This window comes from Passer domesticus, chromosome W (assembly GCF_036417665.1).
Source record: "Passer domesticus isolate bPasDom1 chromosome W, bPasDom1.hap1, whole genome shotgun sequence".
Lineage (NCBI taxonomy): Eukaryota > Metazoa > Chordata > Aves > Passeriformes > Passeridae > Passer > Passer domesticus.
In genome coordinates, this window is record NC_087511.1 from 1513717 (window position 1) to 1532424 (window position 18708).

The window sequence follows — 18708 nt, forward strand, 5'->3', positions numbered from 1 at the left end:
GAACAGAGATCTTCCTCTCCACTGAAGACAGAGGGCACCCCACACCCTCCTCAGCCATCTCTGTTCACGCCTCTGCTTCACCACACTCTCTTTTTGGCTTCAAGGCATTGCCTCCCCCTAAACGCAGTCTCTGTGTCACAAGAAAAACATAAGTCTGTCCATGGCCATACAAGAAAAGACTCCAGCCCAAGGCCACTCCATCATCTCCTCCCACCTAGGATTCTTCTCACCTTTTCTAACATGTCTCACGTGCATCAACTTTCATCACAATTGCTCATTTCCTCCTGCTTCATCTCGGTCTCTTCATTCAGATTCAGGAGGATCAGTATTTGTAAGGTTCCCATTATTCTAGAAAGGGGTTAAAATCTTTACCTCTGTCTGCCCAGGACTCCCACAGTGGCCGGGCACCTTCTCGCGCTGCATCCCCCACTTCTCCTTCTGGCCTGCCATGCTCTGCCAGTCCATGATATCGAATTTCAACACAGCATAGGCACTGGCTCTCTCTCTCTCTATCTCTCTCCCAGGGGGTCCGGGGGGGGGGGGGGGGGGGCGATGTTTCTCAGGGCTCCTCCACCCTTCCATCTTGCAAGGCCTTCACCCCCCTCCTCTGCCTAAGGCTCTGGCCTACCTCACCCAGCCGCATGGCTTCCCCTCCCCCACCCAGCCCTGGCTGGCCAGGGGAGGTCTGACCTCCTTCACGGACCACGGACCGGACCAGGACCAAGAGAGAGAGTTCCTGGGAGTTCTCTGATTTTAACCCCCTGTGTTCTCAGAGGCGGTCCATACCTTCAGTGGCCAAACCAGGTGCCAATATTCAAATCCAAGCACTGATTGGTTTGATCACAATGTCCCAAAAAACTCACTACCTTTTTAACCTACAACAGAGAAAATAGTAAATAATGTATATTAGTAGATATTTTCTGTGAACACGGCTTGTTATTGTGTCTGTTTAGGGTGGTGCTGTACGTCACTATCCATACATGCTTGCATAGCTGCATGTAGAAATGAATTATTGTCAGAAGACTGCTGTTAAGCCAGTCTCAGTAGGAATGGTGGGGAAGGTCTGTGATGATAAAAGGACTTGCTTCTATCAGTAGTTGGCTGCCTTCTGACATAGCTCTGAATACAACAGAATTCCTTGAAACAGTCCCATAAAGAGGCACAAAAGCAGAGATGTGCAGCACTGATTTCCCCCCCCCCCCTTCTTTTTCCCCTGTTGTTTCCCATATTGAAAGGGTCTCTTTCTACCATCCATCTTAATGTTACTGCTGGTGGTGTATTTAGAAACATATTCTGTTTTATGTGGTACAGTGGTGTTTTGGGGTTTTTTTTTGGTCGGTTATTTTTGAGAGAGTGGTTATCAGGATGGAGGTGGGGGGTACTTGCAGTGACTGAAATTGAAGAAAGTGGACAGCCATATCCTGCCTGTCTTGCCATCAGGCTTGCATAATCAGATCCTAATGCACTACATTATAGTAAAGTCAGATGAGCTGTTTGACCAGTAATTGCAAGTGTTTGAGGTCAGGTTAGATGGGGGCTTTGAGCAACCTGATCTAGTGAAAGATGTTTCTGCCCATGGCAGTTGAGATGGACTAGATGATCTTTGAAGGTCCCTTCCAATCCAAATGGCTTATTCTGGTTTCTCTTGGCACTACTTTTAAGTGTAAATCATATTATATTTGAGTGACCTGATGGACTTGTATTATTGTTGGTTCCATACTGGCATTCCATGTAAATGAACACTAATTTTTAGGTAGAATTTTAGTATGGGGAGGGACATTTGAGAGAGGCAGTGTAAAACTTGAAAGGTCACTTTACTACATAGTTCTAATCAGCTTGAAGAAGCAACGCTCTGAAGTGTAAATGATGTAAGTGAAATGAGATGCACCTTGCCAAGAAACAGTACCTGCTGCAGATTATATCACTGTATTTGGTTTGCATGGCAAAGTTCTAGTAGTGGAGAGGCTACAGGGGTGGCTTCTGTGAGAAGAGGCCAGAAGCTTCTCTGATGTCCAATAGAGCTGGTGCCAGTCATTTCCACGGTGAACCCGCTGCTGGCCAAAACTGAGTCAATCAGCAATGTTGGTAGTGCCTCTGTGATAACATATTTTGGGGGGGTGTTCTGGTTTAGGGCAAATTTGGGAGAGAACCTCCAAAGGGGGTCCCTCCAGAAAGCAAACCCACACAGCCCCTCCCCCCAACCAGTTTGGGAAGGATTCCTCAGAGAGAAGTGGAAAGAACCTGTTTATTTAACAGGCAAAGCACCCCCTAGCACACAAAATGAACAATACTGGATGACAACACTCTTTCGTCGATCTGAAAAGGATGACAAATTCAGAAAGTCTCTCCTGGGAGTGGTCGCTCTATTATCGATCCCTCCAGCACTGGGAATAGCTGCTGCAGGCCACAAAGTGCAAACTCTCGGTGTTTCCCAGGTCCCAGACCAGAGCAGGTTCGAGTGGTTCCAAGAAAGGGAAAGAAAAAAACAGTCCAGGGAAAAATTCAGACTGCTTAGTTAAACTAACTAATGAGCAGAAGCAAAAGCAAGAGCAAAGCAGGAGCAAACCAGAAGCAAGAGCAATGTAAAAAGCAAAAGGTGCACTATGTACTGCCCCGTCTCTGTGTCCCACCGACCGTTGGGGGAGCAGGCTGATAACAAAACAAAACAAAACTTTGGTCTTCAGGGCCAATCTTGAAGGCACAGAACATAATATCCAGCATAAACAGAAGAGATGACTGGGGATACATGCATCATAATGTCACCCTAGGATGGGGGGAACTGCTGTGAAACAGCAGCCGGAAGAGAAGAGTGAGAAAATGTGAAAGAAACAACTCTGCAGATGCCAAGGTCAGTGAAGAAGGAGGAGGGGATGCTCCAGGTGCTGGAGCAGATTCCCCTGTGGCATTTGTTGAAGACCATGTTGAGGTAGGCTGCCCCTATGCAGCCCATGGACGTCCACTATGGAGCATGTGGATGTGCCCAAAGGAGACTCTCTGAAGTGCCTACGCTGTAGCTGGTTCCTGGCAGGACTTGTAACCCTGTGGAAAGGACCCATGCTGGAGCAGTTCATGGAGGACTGTTTCCTATGGATGGAACCCAGGCTGGGGCAGGGAAAGAGTGTGCAGAGGAAGGAGCAACAAAGACAATATGTGATGAACTGACTGCAAATCCCATTCCCTGTTCCCTTGTACTGCTTGGTGGGAAGAGGTAGAGAAGCTGGGAGTAAATTCGAGCCCAGAAGGAAGAGAAGGGTGGGGGGAAGGTATTTTGATACTAGTTTTTATTTGTCATTTAAATAAATGGGCCGGAGATCTTTCTCCTTTTAAATGCCTTTATTAAAAAGAATCGGCTCAGGTGGGGAGAAATCGACGGGTCGCGCCTACGCTGCCGTTGCTCCCAGGAGTGGCACGGAGGAGGAGGGTGATGCAGCTTTGTCCGCTGGTCTGCAGGCAGAGCTGGGGATTCTGTCCTCATGGAAGATGTCCTGGTTTAGGGCAAGTTTGGGAGATAACCCCCAAAGGGGCTTCTCTACAACAGCAGATTCAATTGCCCCTCCCCCCTCCAACCGGTTCGGGAGAAAATATCTCCTTGGAGAAAAGTGGAAAGAAACCTGTTTATTAAACAATAGAAACCAAACAATATTAAACAATAAAACAACATTAAACAATCCAAGGAAAAGCAAACTCAGAACAGTCCCCTCCCCGGGTTGCAGCTCGGCTCACTTAGTCTTTGATCAGTCTCTCTGGTGCTGGAAACGCCGCGGCCCAGGCCCAGCCAGGGGCCACAGGTGGAGCTGCCGGTGCTCTTCTGGGTGTTCAGTCCAGAGCAGGCTTGAACAGGTCCAAGAAAAAAAGGAAAAAAAATCACAATCCGGAGAACTTCTTTGCCTCAGCTAGCTAAACCTAACTAAAAGCAAGAAAAAGGGAAAAAAGGAGCTCTGTCCTGCTGTCTGTCCATCCGCAGACAACACAGTCCAGGAGCAGGAATGTGGAGGAGTGAGAGCAGTCTGAAAACAAACTGCGCGCTTCTTCCCTCCCCTCCTCACTGTCTGGAAGAGAGTCTTAAAGGTGTAAAACTTATTATTCAGTATAAACAGAACAAGACGATTGGGGATAAAAGCATCATATAGTCAACCCAGGACATTCCACCCCTTATCCCCATATCGTCACCTTACTACTAAAACTAATATATATATTCTAACTCTACAAACACATACATTATACATCTAATATACAGCTATACACAGACAATGGTGGCAACAATCAGCAAACAGTGATATTTATACATGGTTCACACACAACAATCAGATCTCCCTGAGGTACACATCGTGTTCTTCCATCTTTTTGCATTATCCACCATGTGCAACCTGGTCCCTGAGCAAAAACAACCCCGCGAATGGGTTTGTCTGTACTCGAGGCAGGATTGATCCAAACTGTCTTCCCTAACAAACCCCTGACATGTACCACTGGGACTTTGTCTCCATCTACTCTATGCAAAGGCTCTGATTGGGCAGGGCCCACTCGGTTAGTAGAGCCTCGGGTATTAACTAACCAGGTGGCCTTTGCCAGATGCTGCTCCCAATTTTTGAAAGATCCCCCACCTAAGGCTTTTAAGGTGGTTTTTAGCAGCCCATTGTACCTTTCCACTTTTCCCGCAGCTGGTGCATGGTAGGGGATATGGTACACCCACTCAATGCCATGTTCTCTGGCCCAGGTGCTGATAAGGCTGTTCTTGAAATGAGTCCCGTTGTCTGACTCAATCCTCTCAGGGGTACCATGTCTCCACAGGACTTGCTTTTCAAGGCCCAGGATGGTGTTACGGGCAGTAGCATGAGGCAGAGGATAGGTCTCCAACCATCCCGTGGTGGCCTCTACCATTGTGAGCACGTAGCGCTTGCCTTGACGTGTCTGGGGCAGTGTGATGTAGTCAATCTGCCAGGCCTCCCCATACTTGTACTTGGACCACCGCCCACCATACCATAGGGGTTTCACCCTCTTGGCCTGTTTGATGGCAGCACACGTCTCACAGTCGTGGATAACCTGAGAAATACTGTCCATGGTTAAATCCACCCCTCGGTCTCGTGCCCACATATAGGTGGCATCTCTACCCTGATGACCTGAGGCATCATGGGCCCATCGAGCTAGGAATAACTCTCCCTTGTGCTCCCAATCTAGGACACCCCTATCTTTGCAGCCTGATCTACCTGCTCATTGTTTTGGTGCTCCTCATTGGCTCTACTCTTGGGGACATGGGCATCTACATGGCGGACCTTCACAGGTAGCCTCCCTACCCTGGTAGCGATGTCTTTCCACTATTCAACAGCCCAAATTGGTTTTCCTCTACACTGCCAATTAGCCTCTTTCCACCTCTCCAGCCATCCCCACAGAGCATTGGCTACCATCCATGAATCAGTGTAGAGGTAGAGCTTTGGCCACCTCTCTCTTTCAGCAATGTCCAAGGCCAGTTGAACAGCTTTGAGTTCAGCAAGTTGGCTTGATCCACCTTCTCCTTCAGTGGCCTCTGCAACCTGTTGTGTGGGGCTCCATACAGCTGCTTTCCACTTCCGGTTCATTCCTACCATGCGACAGGAACCATCAGTAAAAAGAGCATATTGTGTTTCTTCCGCTGGCAGTTGGTTATATGGAGGAGCTTCTTCAGCACGTGTCACTTCTTGTTCCTCTTCATCAGTGAGACTGAAGTTTTCACCTTCTGGCCAGTTTGTAATTATTTCCAGAATCCCAGGGCGATTCAGCTTTCCAATACGGGCGCGCTGTGTTATGAGAGCAATCCACTTACTCCATGTAGCACTGGTGGCATGGTGGGTAGAGGGAACCTTTGTTTTGAACATCTACTCGAGTATTGGTAGTCGGGGTGCCAGGAGGAGTTGTGCTTCGGTGCTTATTATCTCTGAGGCAGCTTGGACTCCTTCATAGGCTGCTAAAATTTCCTTCTCTGTTGGAGTATAGTTGGCTTCAGACCCTCTGTAGCTTCGACTCCAAAATCCCAGTGGTCGGCCTCGAGTCTCCCCAGGCACCTTCTGCCACAGGCTCCAGGACAAACCATGGTTCCCGGCTGCGGAATAGAGCACATTCTTCACATCTGGTCCTGTCCTGACTGGGCCAAGGGCTACTGCATGAGCAATCTCCTGCTTAATCTGGACGAAGGCTTGTTGCTTTTCAGGGCCCCAGTGGAAAGTGTTCTTCTTACGGGTGACCAGATAGAGAGGGCTCACGATCTGACTATACTCAGGAATGTGCATTCTCTAAAAACCTATGGCACCCAGGAAAGCTTGTGTTTCCTTCTTGTTGGATGGTGGAGACATTGCTGTTATCTTGTTGATGACATCAGTGGGAATCTGACGCCGTCCATCTTGCCACTTCACTCCCAGAAACTGGATCTCTTGAGCAGGTCCCTTGACTTTGCTCTTCTTGATGGCAAAGCCGGCTTTCAGGAGAATCTGGATAATTTTCTCTCCTTTCTCAAACACTTCTGCTGCTGTCTTCCCCCATACAATGATGTCATCAATATATTGCAGATGTTCTGGGGCTTCACCCTTTTCTAGTGTACTCTGGATCAGTCCATGGCAGATGGTAGGACTGTGCTTCCACCCCTGGGGCAGCCGGTTCCAAGTGTATTGCACACCTCTCCAGGTGAAGGCAAACTGAGGCCTGCATTCTGCTGCCAGCGGAATGGAGAAAAATGCATTGGCAATATCGATAGTGGCATACCACTTCGCTGCCTTGGACTCCAGCTCGTACTGGAGTTCCAGCATATCCGGTACAGCGGCGCTCAGCGGTGGAGTCACTTCATTCAATGCACGGTAGTCAACCGTCAGTCTCCATTCTCCTTCAGATTTACGCACAGGCCAGATGGGGCTGTTGAAGGGTGAGTGGGTCTTGCTGACCACCCCTTGGCTCTCTAGCTCTCGGATCATCTTATGGATGTGAATCACAGCATCTCGAGTGGTTCTATACTGTCGACGATGCACTGTGGAAGTGGCAATTGGTACCTGTTGCTCTTCTCCCTTCAGAAGCCCTACTGTAGATGGATTCTCAGACAGTCCAGGCAAGGTATTCAATTGCTGGACGCCCTCTGTCACTACAGCTGCTATCCCAAATGCCCACCTCAGTCCTTTTGGGTCTTTGAAATACCCACTTCGGAGATAATCTATGCCCAGGATACATGGGGCCTCTGGGCCAGTCACAATAGGATGTTTCTTCCACTCATTCCCAGTCAAGCTCACATCAGCTTCCACCAAAGTGAAGTCTTGTGATCCCCCTGTCACACCAGCGATAAAAACGGATTCTGTCCCCACGTGTCTTGATGGAATTATGATACACTGTGCACCAGTGTCGACCAAAGCTTTATACTCTAGTGGTTTCGATGTGCCAGGCCAACGAATCCACACCGTCCAGAAAACACGATTTTCCCTAGACTCTACCTGGCTAGAGGCAGGGCCCCTCTAAGCCTGGTTATCCTTCTTTCCTTGGGCATATGTCTTAGAGGTTCCTTCAAGGGGATTAGACATGTCATCATCATCATCATATCTGGCAGTTCGGCTATGGGCAACTGGAGCTGCTTTCCTTGTGGTGGAACTTCCTCTCTGAGCCCTGTCTTCCTTCAATTCACGCACCCTTCGGGCCAGAGCAGCGGTGGATTTTCCATCCCATAGCCTCATGTTTTCTCCACAATCATGCAGAAAGAACCACAGCTCAGCTCGTGGGGTGTACCTTCTCTCTCCATCTGGGGAACGTCTGCGTTGGGTACCAGAACCTCTGATCTGTACTGCCGAGATTTGGAGAAGGTCTTCTTTAATCTCCTCTCTGAGCTTCTTATGATTCTCCTCTATCTTATCCTCTAATCTCTGCAGACGTGTTTCCACTGCTGCAATTCTGGCATGTGTTGGGCCATGTACAGCATCTGCATAAGCTCGGAGCTTCCTTGCCATGTCAAGCACGGTCTCATCCGTGTCATCCCGCTTCATGATAGCTAGAGCAGATGCATATTCATGTGGCCCAAGTCGTACCAGTTTTCGCCACATCACAGATGTGCATGGTACCAAGTCTGGATTCCTAGTTGTTATGTCATCTGAGAATATAATCTCCACCACTGCCATTTCCCTCAAGCGTTGAATCCCTTGTTCTATGGTCTTCCACTGTGTTTGCTGCATGTAGAGATCATCGGCACACAGGTATCTTTGCGCTACACTGTCCAAGACCCGTGCCCAGAGGCTGTGAGGGTTAGCCTCCCTCATCATGCCTTGGTCGATGACAGGATCATGTGACAGGGATCCCAAATGCCTCGCTTCTGTGCCGTCCAGAATTGTAGCCTCGCCTGCAGCATCCCAAAGACGGACTAACCAGCTGATTATGGATTCATCAGATCGTCTGGTGTAATCCTTCCTTAGGCCACGCAGGTCCTTCAGGGAGAAGGACTCAATATTGGCTTCTGATCTTGTGCCAGTTGCTTTGACTCCTGATTTTATGTCAGGAAATGTTGAGGGTCCTTCTCCTGCATCATCATCATCATCATCCACTGTGCGATCGGTCTTGTCTGTGCACTTCCCACTTCTAGTGCTAGTAGCAACAGCCATTGGTTGAGGCTTATTGTTTGGTTTAACCGCTGGCTTAGGCTCACTATGTGGTTTAGCTGCTGGCTTTGAGCCTGGGGTGTTGGTTGCAACCTGAGCGACTGGGATAGCTCTTGATGTATCTCCCTGCCCCCCTTCCTCGGTCTGCTGCCCTAGAGTATCTAGCAGTGTGCGATAAGCATATGCCAGGGCCCAGCTCACTGCAATGATCCTTTTCTCCTTAGGGCCATCATTGAGATACTTCTCTTTCAGATATTTCCCCACCTCAGCTGGGTTCTGAATTTGTTCATGGGGAAAGTCCCAGACTATAGGGTCAGAGAATTCCTTCAGGATTTGGCCCATATTTTCCCATTTTCCACCCCACTCAGGATTCTCCACACGTGGGTCTACTTCTGGGTCAGGGGTCTCATCAGCTCTTCTAGACATCTCAGCCCTCATTCTAGAGAAGCTGCAGACCATATAGAGGAAGCCTACCAGATTAAATGCCAGAAAGATGGTCTCTGTAATATTCAGGGGAAACTGAACATTCTCCACAAGTGACATAACAGATTCAAAGGAGAAGAAGGAAAGGAAAGGCTGGAAAGCCTCATTCCCTGCTCCTCCTCTAACCAGCTGGGTGCAATTACTAATAAATTCCCAAAACATACTGCTAGAACTGGGATGCAGGGTAGGACGAAGAAACCATAAACCATACATATCGTAAACAGACGCCAGTATTTTTGTAAACGCCCTATAAATCATTATCACCAAGGCCAACACAATAGCTAATCCAATCCGTGCCCCTTTACCGCAAAAACTATGTGATAGGGACAATAAACCTAGTGACCAGAAAGGTATTGAAACCTCAAAAAGGTCTAGAGACCAGAGCCACATAAAGGCCTCCCCAAGAGACATTACAAATTCAAATAACATGGCTACTGGGTACTTTAACCTACTACACACCAAGCACAACAAACCTACAATCAATAAAGGGTTTTTTTCCACTTTCTCAAGCCACGCGTTGGGCGCCACTAACTGTATTTGTCCTGGTTTAGGGCAAGTTTGGGAGATAACCCCCAAAGGGGCTTCTCTACAACAGCAGATTCAATTGCCCCTCCCCCCTCCAACCGGTTCGGGAGAAAATATCTCCTTGGAGAAAAGTGGAAAGAAACCTGTTTATTAAACAATAGAAACCAAACAATATTAAACAATAAAACAACATTAAACAATCCAAGGAAAAGCAAACTCAGAACAGTCCCCTCCCCGGGTTGCAGCTCGGCTCACTTAGTCTTTGATCAGTCTCTCTGGTGCTGGAAACGCCGCGGCCCAGGCCCAGCCAGGGGCCACAGGTGGAGCTGCCGGTGCTCTTCTGGGTGTTCAGTCCAGAGCAGGCTTGAACAGGTCCAAGAAAAAAAGGAAAAAAAATCACAATCCGGAGAACTTCTTTGCCTCAGCTAGCTAAACCTAACTAAAAGCAAGAAAAAGGGAAAAAAGGAGCTCTGTCCCGCTGTCTGTCCATCCGCAGACAACACAGTCCAGGAGCAGGAATGTGAAGGAGTGAGAGCAGTCTGAAAACAAACTGCGCGCTTCTTCCCTCCCCTCCTCACTGTCTGGAAGAGAGTCTTAAAGGTGTAAAACTTATTATTCAGTATAAACAGAACAAGATGATTGGGGATAAAAGCATCATATAGTCAACCCAGGACAGAAGATTAGCAGATTCCGCCTTTTTGGTCCAACACCCTGGATCGTCCCTTTAATCAACATATTTTCAGGTTAGGGTGAGAAGCAAAAAGGATCCAAGCAGGTAATGGACTACGTTCCCATCCTTAGACGTCACTTAGGTCACTTAGTTCTATGTTGGCTCGTAATTCTTAGGGGTTTTCCTGGAAAACTGCAAAATTCGGGGCGCAATGCATTTCTCATCTGCATACTAGCTCTGATGGCACTCCCATTCTCCTGGTACCTGCAGGATCTCTGACAAGCATCAGGGGGACAATGGTTAATCACCAACCATTAACAGGTAATTGAAGAAGAACTCTCAACGATGAAGCTAGCACTGGTCCAATTTGTTTTAACTCTGCAACTTTTAAAAAAATAGGTAACTTTTTATTCATAACAGTCATTATCCTACTTAGATGTTTGATTTGCAATAAATTAATTTAATTTCCCCAAGTCAAGTCTGTTTTGCCTGTGTACTTGCAGTGTCATCTCCCTTATCTCAATCCACAGGCCTTTCATATTTTCTTCCCTCTGTCCAGTTAAGGAGGGGATGTTATAAGGCAGATTTGTGGGCACCTGTTGTCCAGCCAAGGTTAATCCACCACAGTTCTATTAAGACAAAGAACAAGTGCTTCAGCTGGGGGACACACAAACTCACTCAAAAGACTCCCCAAAATAAACTGGTTTGATTAAACATATTTTTTCTTAACTTCAAGAGTAGGTCCTATTTAAAAGTAGTGGTTGTCTTTGAATAGTTGTCCTTAGAAAAAGGCTGAGTAAAATATAGCTTTTGTTTAATGTTTGCAGGTCTGTATTTTGAGGCATGACAACATAATTTGCTATCAGACATGTTTCTTGTCCAACAGGAAATCAGTGAAGACTTGATTGCTATTAGCATTTATTTTTTTAAAGAAAAAGCAGGCATACTTATATGGTTACAATCTTAGGCTATCGGCATATCTTGTATAAGTCACTACTTGGCTAAGTTGCTATTGATTCACCCTTTCTTCATTTTGATTTAAAGGTATAGACTCCCAAGAAATCATGGTGCATGCTTGGAGAGTAGTGGTCTTTCTGTGGGCAGGGGGCATCTAAACTAGGGGTGTGGTTTTTACCATTATAATGATATTCTAATGAGCAAAGTTCATGGCTAGGGCAAGTTCTCACCCCAGAACTGGAGGACGTTTGGCTCAGCTTGCAATATCCTGGGTAAAAGAAGGTGTTATCTCTGTTTTTCCCCTTCTAAGACTTAGATTTCTAGAATTTACTATATTACTGTAGTTATTGGCTATTGCTTCCATTGTTTAACCATTTTGATATTTATCTTGTTATTTGGAACTTTGCTTCTAGTATTCATCAATACCCACATATTCTCAGAACTTCCTCTGATTGGCAGCATATAAAAAAATATATATAGTAGATGGAATATTTGCACTCTCATATATTTTCTATATATTTTAATAGATATTTATATGTAGTTGCACTATCTTAATATGCTTATATCTAAATATGTATATATACAATTATAAAGATATAGAAACTATATCTGTAAAAGTATAGGTATAACATGTGTAAAAATTCTTAAATAATAGCTAATGGCATGAGTAATTCAAGTTTGAATGTGAATAGAAAGTAAATAAACAAAGGTAAAAGGCAGGTTTGGGGTCCCCCACTTTAAAAGGCTACAGAACAAGTCCTAACATGTCTGGGGTAGGGACTTCATGAGGGTGGAGGGTTGCCAAAAAGATGGAGGCAGCATGGACAAGTCTGGATATGCTCATGATGCTGTTATAGGTAAAAATCGATAAAGCCAAATTAATAATTAATAAAGATAGATTTTATTTTGCAACGGATATACAGTCTCGATAGCCACAATCAAAGGTACAGCGTCAAGCCCGTGTTCTGTGCTGGGTGAACACTGGTCCGACCTCTATCGCATTGGAACCCCCTTTGTTCATGAAGGCTGTCCCTGTCCGGGTAGTTTTTATACAGTTTATTCCGCCTGAGGCAGAGCCTCTTTTCTTCTTTTCATGGCTTCACATATTCATTTCTTTTCTTTGTGTTGAACTGAACAAAACCATGTCTGGAAGTGTTGTATATCAATCATTGAGTTACTGGAACCCAGCACTGAGATGTGTGTTCTTGATGGCTCTGGCTATCTTGATTGGAGATGTTTATCAAGTATTCATCATCCAGGTGGCTCTTAAGTAAAGGCTCATCTCCTCTAGAGCCAGGCTCTTTGGATTGTAAATTATGCCATCTGTAGTTTCTCAATGGCATGCGTCAGTGTCCTGGTATGAGGCTATTTCTTGGCTCCCGCATGTGGATTTGTAACACTTTTGAACATTTCTTTTACACATTATAACATATATTTCTATCATATTCTATACAAGCACGAATTACCTAAATCACATATTACAATGCCTAGAGAGGCTGATCTGGTACAGAGACCAGACAGAGTTAAAGGAATAAAGTAGGTATTTATTGAAAGGCCATCAAAGGATACACCTTGGGCAATACAAGAGCTCAGCTGTGGCTATACCCGAGATGGATCCAAGATGGTTGCAAGATGGTGACTGGTCATGAGTCTTCACACTTTTATAAGTTTTGGTCCATTTACATATTGGGGTTAATTGTCCAATTACAGATTCAGGTTATAAAGTCCCATCCTCCCATTTTGCTCTCTTCAATTCACTGTTGTTTATGCTTTTTGGGCCTGAGGCTGTAACAGCTGTCCTTGGTTCTCAAGCTGGAAAAGGATTGTTTTGTTTACCTACCCCGTGAAGAGAACTTGCTAACACTTTATATGAAATTTAGAGTCACAAATAAGGCAGTACAGAATCTAAAAAATATGAAAGCTATAACGTAAGGCATAATTTCCCGCCTACAAACCCCTCCTAGGAGACCCATCAAGGGACCCTCTGTGAGAACCCTGTCATGTGCAGAGACCAATCCTTTGAGCTGGATTGAGAGGCCTCTGCATCTGAGTTCAGCCCAACAGGATGATTATGCAGTGTTACTGGACCAAACTTTAGGCTTTGTGAGATCCTGTAAGGCACAGGCATTGTTCGTTGAAATAGCTAGCCAGAACAAAATGTGAACTTTAGAGGAATATGTGCATGGGGACAGTAAGGAAAAGAGTGTAAAGGATTCATTAAAAATACCATGTGAACCAGAAGAACTGAATAGAGAAGTGCTGGTTATGTTTTCAGGGTGATAAAAAGTTTGATTTCTGAGATCCTCTCTCAGCCCCTTTAGTCTCGGGATTTTCTCTGGTCGAGAGGATCCTGAGGAGTGTTAAAAAGTGTCTTTTCCCCAACCCAGCTGTCCAAGAAGAAATCAGAAGTCTTTGGCTGTCGTTCTCAAGGTTGTCTATTATTTCTTATCTAAAACATTTTCTGTCTGGCCTGCCAAGGTCTGTTCTGCAGGTCCGTCTGAGGCACACTCCCCACCCACAGGGCTGGTGGTGTCTTTTATACTACAAACTACATATTCGATATTTACAATTATGTTCCAATACCTATCACCTATGTTAGACAGTGACTTTCTAGTCTAAACCAATCCCAAAGTGCCACCATCACCCAAGAAGATAGAGGCTAGGAAGAAGAAGGGAGAAGAAGAGGACAACACCCAAATCCCTCCATCTTGTCCCCCTAGACCCCCATAGTAAAATTCTCAAAAACTCTACCTTTCACCCTGTGAAAAATGCCAATCACTTGTTTTTAAAATTTTAAAAGTTTAATAGTAATAAAATGGTTATAAAAGTAGTAATGTAATTAGAGTAATAAAATTTGAACAATTGAGATTAGGACAATATGAGACAATAAAAACAAAGAGATACGGACCTCCGGCTACCTTTTTCTGGGCAACACAAGCCCGAAAAAGGACACCTGTTAACAGAGGATTAACCCTTAAAAACAATTGCCTGTTGCATATTCATACACCTCATATATGATGCATACATTCCATTCAAACAAAGGATTCTGTCTGGTCACTGTCAACTTCTTTCTCTTAATCCTCATGCCATCTGGTCAGTTCTGCAGGCAAAACAGAAGCAGAGAAATCACAATGCTTCAGCACCCCCTGCTCACCAATGCAACAGAGTTTCAGGCTATCAGATCCTTTGTATGGATTCTAACTGCCTGGTTGGATTCACAACTGGAGAGGAGCTGCTAAAATTAGCTCAAAAATATACAGGAAATGAAGATAATAAAGTGAAATCTGGGCTTAACTTGCACTCTAAACAGCTTGATTTAGGACTTGCATGTTCTTCCTGTTTGTACAAAACTAGAAGTAGGTATTATCAGCCATATGAGATCCCAACAGTAAATGAAAGGAGGAGAAGACAGATGCCCAGCGCAGGGGAGAAATGCACTAAGGCTTTACCATATGAACCTTACAAGGCACTTCATGGTCCCCTGCCTCTTTGCCTTTTAAAGGGCAAAAAGGCTCATTCTAAATCCCTGGATTACCTCAATTTAGACAAAATGAGCATTTAGGAACCTGCTGACACAGGCATGCTACAATACCAGCTCCAACACCTTACCCTTTGAGGGGACCACATGTTTTCAAGGAATAATACATGAACCATGAAATATAATCTAGAATTTAGAACCAGTTTCTGTTTACTTTTCTGCTGCAAAAATCTGCTGTCATACTGTACATGACTGTCCACATTGTCGGTGGTATAAGTGAAATTTTATCAGAAAGTAATTTATTTGAATAGAATTTTGACAATGTATTGTGTTACGAATGCAGGGAAAAAAAATTCCACAGCAAGCAGCTTATAATGCAAATTTGACTGTAGCTGGTAGATATTTCTTTGAACAACTTTTAACAAAGAAAAGACTTTTGGTTTGGGGATTTGGGTTTGGGGTGTTTGGGGTTTTTTGTAGTTATCTAGAATTTATGGTAATTTAATACTGAGAAATTGATGGTCTGCTTGGTTGTTGCTAATTTTGGGTTGATGTTAGAAATTTTTCTTGGATAAGTACTCAGGTTATCTTTTTGTTTATTAATGTATTCATATATTTTACAATAAAATTTATGTATGATTTTTTACAACATGGGAACGAATGTGAGCTTGGCTAAATTGGATCACCTGTTATTTTAAACCATCCTATTCAAACATTTTGTAACTGGGTTTGCACTGGTGGTGACAAGGAAATTCACTCATAAAGTAAGCATTTGTTAATTTGCTACTTCAAACCTATTGCATATTCTTTTTCTGTACAGAAGTATTTGTTTTACCTCCTTTTTAAAATAAAACTAGTTTGGAATAAGTATTTGGAATATTAGTAGATTGAATATCCTGGCTTAATTTGTTGATGAAGAAATTTTTTGTCCAAATATGACATCAAATGCAGTTTTAACAACTGTATTCTTAGATATATTTAAAACATGTTAGTAACTTATGTATAAAATGTAAATGTTTTTATACATTTTTAGGTGCAGTCTATTACTGAAGCAGTTTGTAACTTCATTTTAGTTTACATATTTAGAAATTAAAATTAAGATCATTATTAAGTTTTGTTTCGTCGGGCCAGGGTTTTATGAGCCTTTAAAAGAAAACTTAATACACAAAGGATAGCTCAGCTATTACCTTTGGAGGCAAATAATGAGCAGGATGGCTTCTGCTGCAGTGTTGGAAACAAAACTGTTTAATAAAAGGAAAAACAATAAACAGAAAATCCGATCCAGGTACAGAGGTCTGCTCCTGGTAAAACACCTTCACAAAAGCCTCGCAGTTCTTTTGTCTTCTCTTTTTCTACCTGATGGCCCAGGCGGGATCTTTTGGCTCTCATCCAATTAGGTGACCCTAAGGTTTTAGTGAAGTCTCTGGGGTCCTATAAGGTGGCTTTTCACCTGATCGTTGGGAGAAACTTCTGGGCCTTCTTCCTTTTTTGGGGGACAAAGGCTAGTTTGTCCCTCTCTCATTGGGGGCATCCCCCTACACTCCTTCATCTCACCCTTTACTATACATTTAGAAAGAAAGAGGAGAAAGGAGTATAGATTAGAATGCCAATAATTTTTGCTGCCAATTCTCTATCTTAACTTTGGTGAAGTGTTTTTCCAGGTAGGCTTCAAATTTCTGGCTATATGTGTGACTTTTACATAGAGGTAGGTTTAACAACTTTTTTATCACAACAATAACTACAGAACTTTTTCAGTGCAAAACTTTCTTGTAAACAATTTTAACTAATGCAAACTTAGAAAACAGACTTTGCTTCTATCCGTGGCTCAGTTGTTTGTGCATTCTTCTTCTGGTGCCGTCTGCTGCTCTCGGATCGGCTGCACTTGTGGCTTGACATTCTTTGCAGGGATCCATCGAAGACCTGTGTTTGTAGAAATGCATGCAAACCCCCGGCCCCATGTTACAAGAGGATGGGGTCCTGAAATCTGTCCTGTCTCTGGATCCTTGATGAAGACTGGTGGTCTTTCCTTGAGCTTTGCCTGACTGGTATTGCTGAAATGCCTGAAAATTGGTGGTACCTGCTCCATAAAGGAATTGTTTAAGAAGTTAAAAACATATACAGCTTTATTCAGCCTCTCTATTGTAGAAAGCACTTCTGTCCCCCCTTTCTGTCTTTCTAGTATCATTTTCAATGACCTGTGTGCTCTTTCTACAATAGACTGGCCTGTGGAAGAATGTGGAATACCTGTGGTATGTTTGATACCCCAAGTTTTGAAAAACTCTTGCAATTTATTAGAAATGTAGGCTGGTCCGTTGTCAGTTTTGACTTCTTGAGGAATACCTAGGGATGCAAATGCTTGTAAGAAATGTTTAATCACTTCTCTACTTTTTTCTCCTTGATGTGCAGAAGCAAAAATTGCTCCTGAGAAGGTATCTATTGATACATGTATATGTTTGAACCTTGCAAATGACTGATATTGAGTGATGTCCGTTTGCCATATCTGCAGGCTATTTAAGCCTCGAGGGTTAACTCCTGTTGCTATTGCTGGTATAGCTAATTTCTGGCAATCTGGACATGACTGAACAATTGCTTTTGCCTGATTCTGAGAGATGTTAAACATTCTTACTAAAGCAGGTGCATTTTGGTGATAGAAAGCATGGCTCATTCTTGCTTGTTCAATAACATTAGGAAGTGTGTGCTGGATTGGCATGGCTAACAAATCAGCCATGGCATTTCCCTCTGCTAAGAAACCTGGAAGAGAAGAATGTGAGCGAATGTGCATTACAAAGTAAGGTTCTTGTCGAATGGAAAGAAGTAAGATTAACTGTTTGAGCAAACTATATAACTGATCATTAGCAACTTCTTTTAGCAGAGATCCTTCTGCTCTTTCCACCACACCTGCAACGTAAATTGAATCTGTTACTAAATTAAAAGGAAATGTGAATTTTGAAAAGACCCGTACAACTGCTGCCAGCTCTGTAATCTGTGCAGAACCATCTACTTCCTCAATATCTGATTCCCATTTTTTTGTCTCTGAATTTTGCCAAGCAATCACAGATTTTTTAGACTTCCCAGAACCGTCTGTAAAAAATGTGATTGCCTCAAGGGGTACATTACTTCTTAAAGGCTTATGAATTAATTTTAAAGATGAACTTAATAGCTCATGTTTGGGACAATTGACTGAAATTTTTCCTGCAAAATTTTCCAAAGCAAATTGCATAACTTCTGAATTTTGAATTAACCATTCTAAGTAGATGGTTGTGACAGGCAGAAAGATTTCTGCAAAATCTCTTCCAGCAAGGGAAAGCATTCGAGATCTAGCCTTGATAATCAATTGTGAAATAATTTCAGGGCAAGTTGTTATAGTTTTACCCAATTGACGCGATAGGAAAACCCACTCTAAGATTATCAGATGGTCCTTCTTCTCTAGATCCCACTGGAATATCAAACCATGAAGTTGTGGACTCTCCCCTAAAACTGCAAACAAAAAAGACAGGTTAGGATTATACCGATGAGCCTGACGTGACTGGATGGCTCTCATCACTTTCTCTAAAGCATTTTGAGCTTCTTTGTTGAATTCTCGCGGTGAGTTTAAGGCTGTGTCTCCTCTTAACAAATCTGCCAGAGGAGCCAAGTCCTGATTTGAAAGGCCTAGTAGTGGACGAAGCCAGTTCAGAGTGCCTACAAGCTGCTGCACTTCATTCAAGGTCTTTGGATTTGTCCTTAGCTGGAGTGGCTGCGGAGTTACCGTTTGTTCTGTGATCCTGTATCCTAAATATTTCCAGGGAGGAAGTGTCTGTATTTTTTCTTTTGCTACAGTGAGTCCTGCTTTCTCTACTGCTGAGATGACCTGATCTGTTGTCTCCTGCATTGATGCTTGGTCCTTTGCTGCTACTAAGATATCTTGTTAAAATCCAGTTTCTAACCTGAGATGCCATTGTGATAAAATGTCCCGTCCCCAAAGAACTATATCAGCTCCTACAATGAATGGTCTTGTGGTGGCA

The 18708-nt window shown here is 43.9% G+C and overlaps 1 pseudogene; it reads left to right on the forward strand.

Moving 5' to 3' along the window:
- Positions 1-2918: 2918 nt before the first annotated feature.
- On the forward strand, positions 2919-14875 carry LOC135289189 (macrophage immunometabolism regulator-like; annotated as a pseudogene).
- Positions 14876-18708: the final 3833 nt, after the last annotated feature.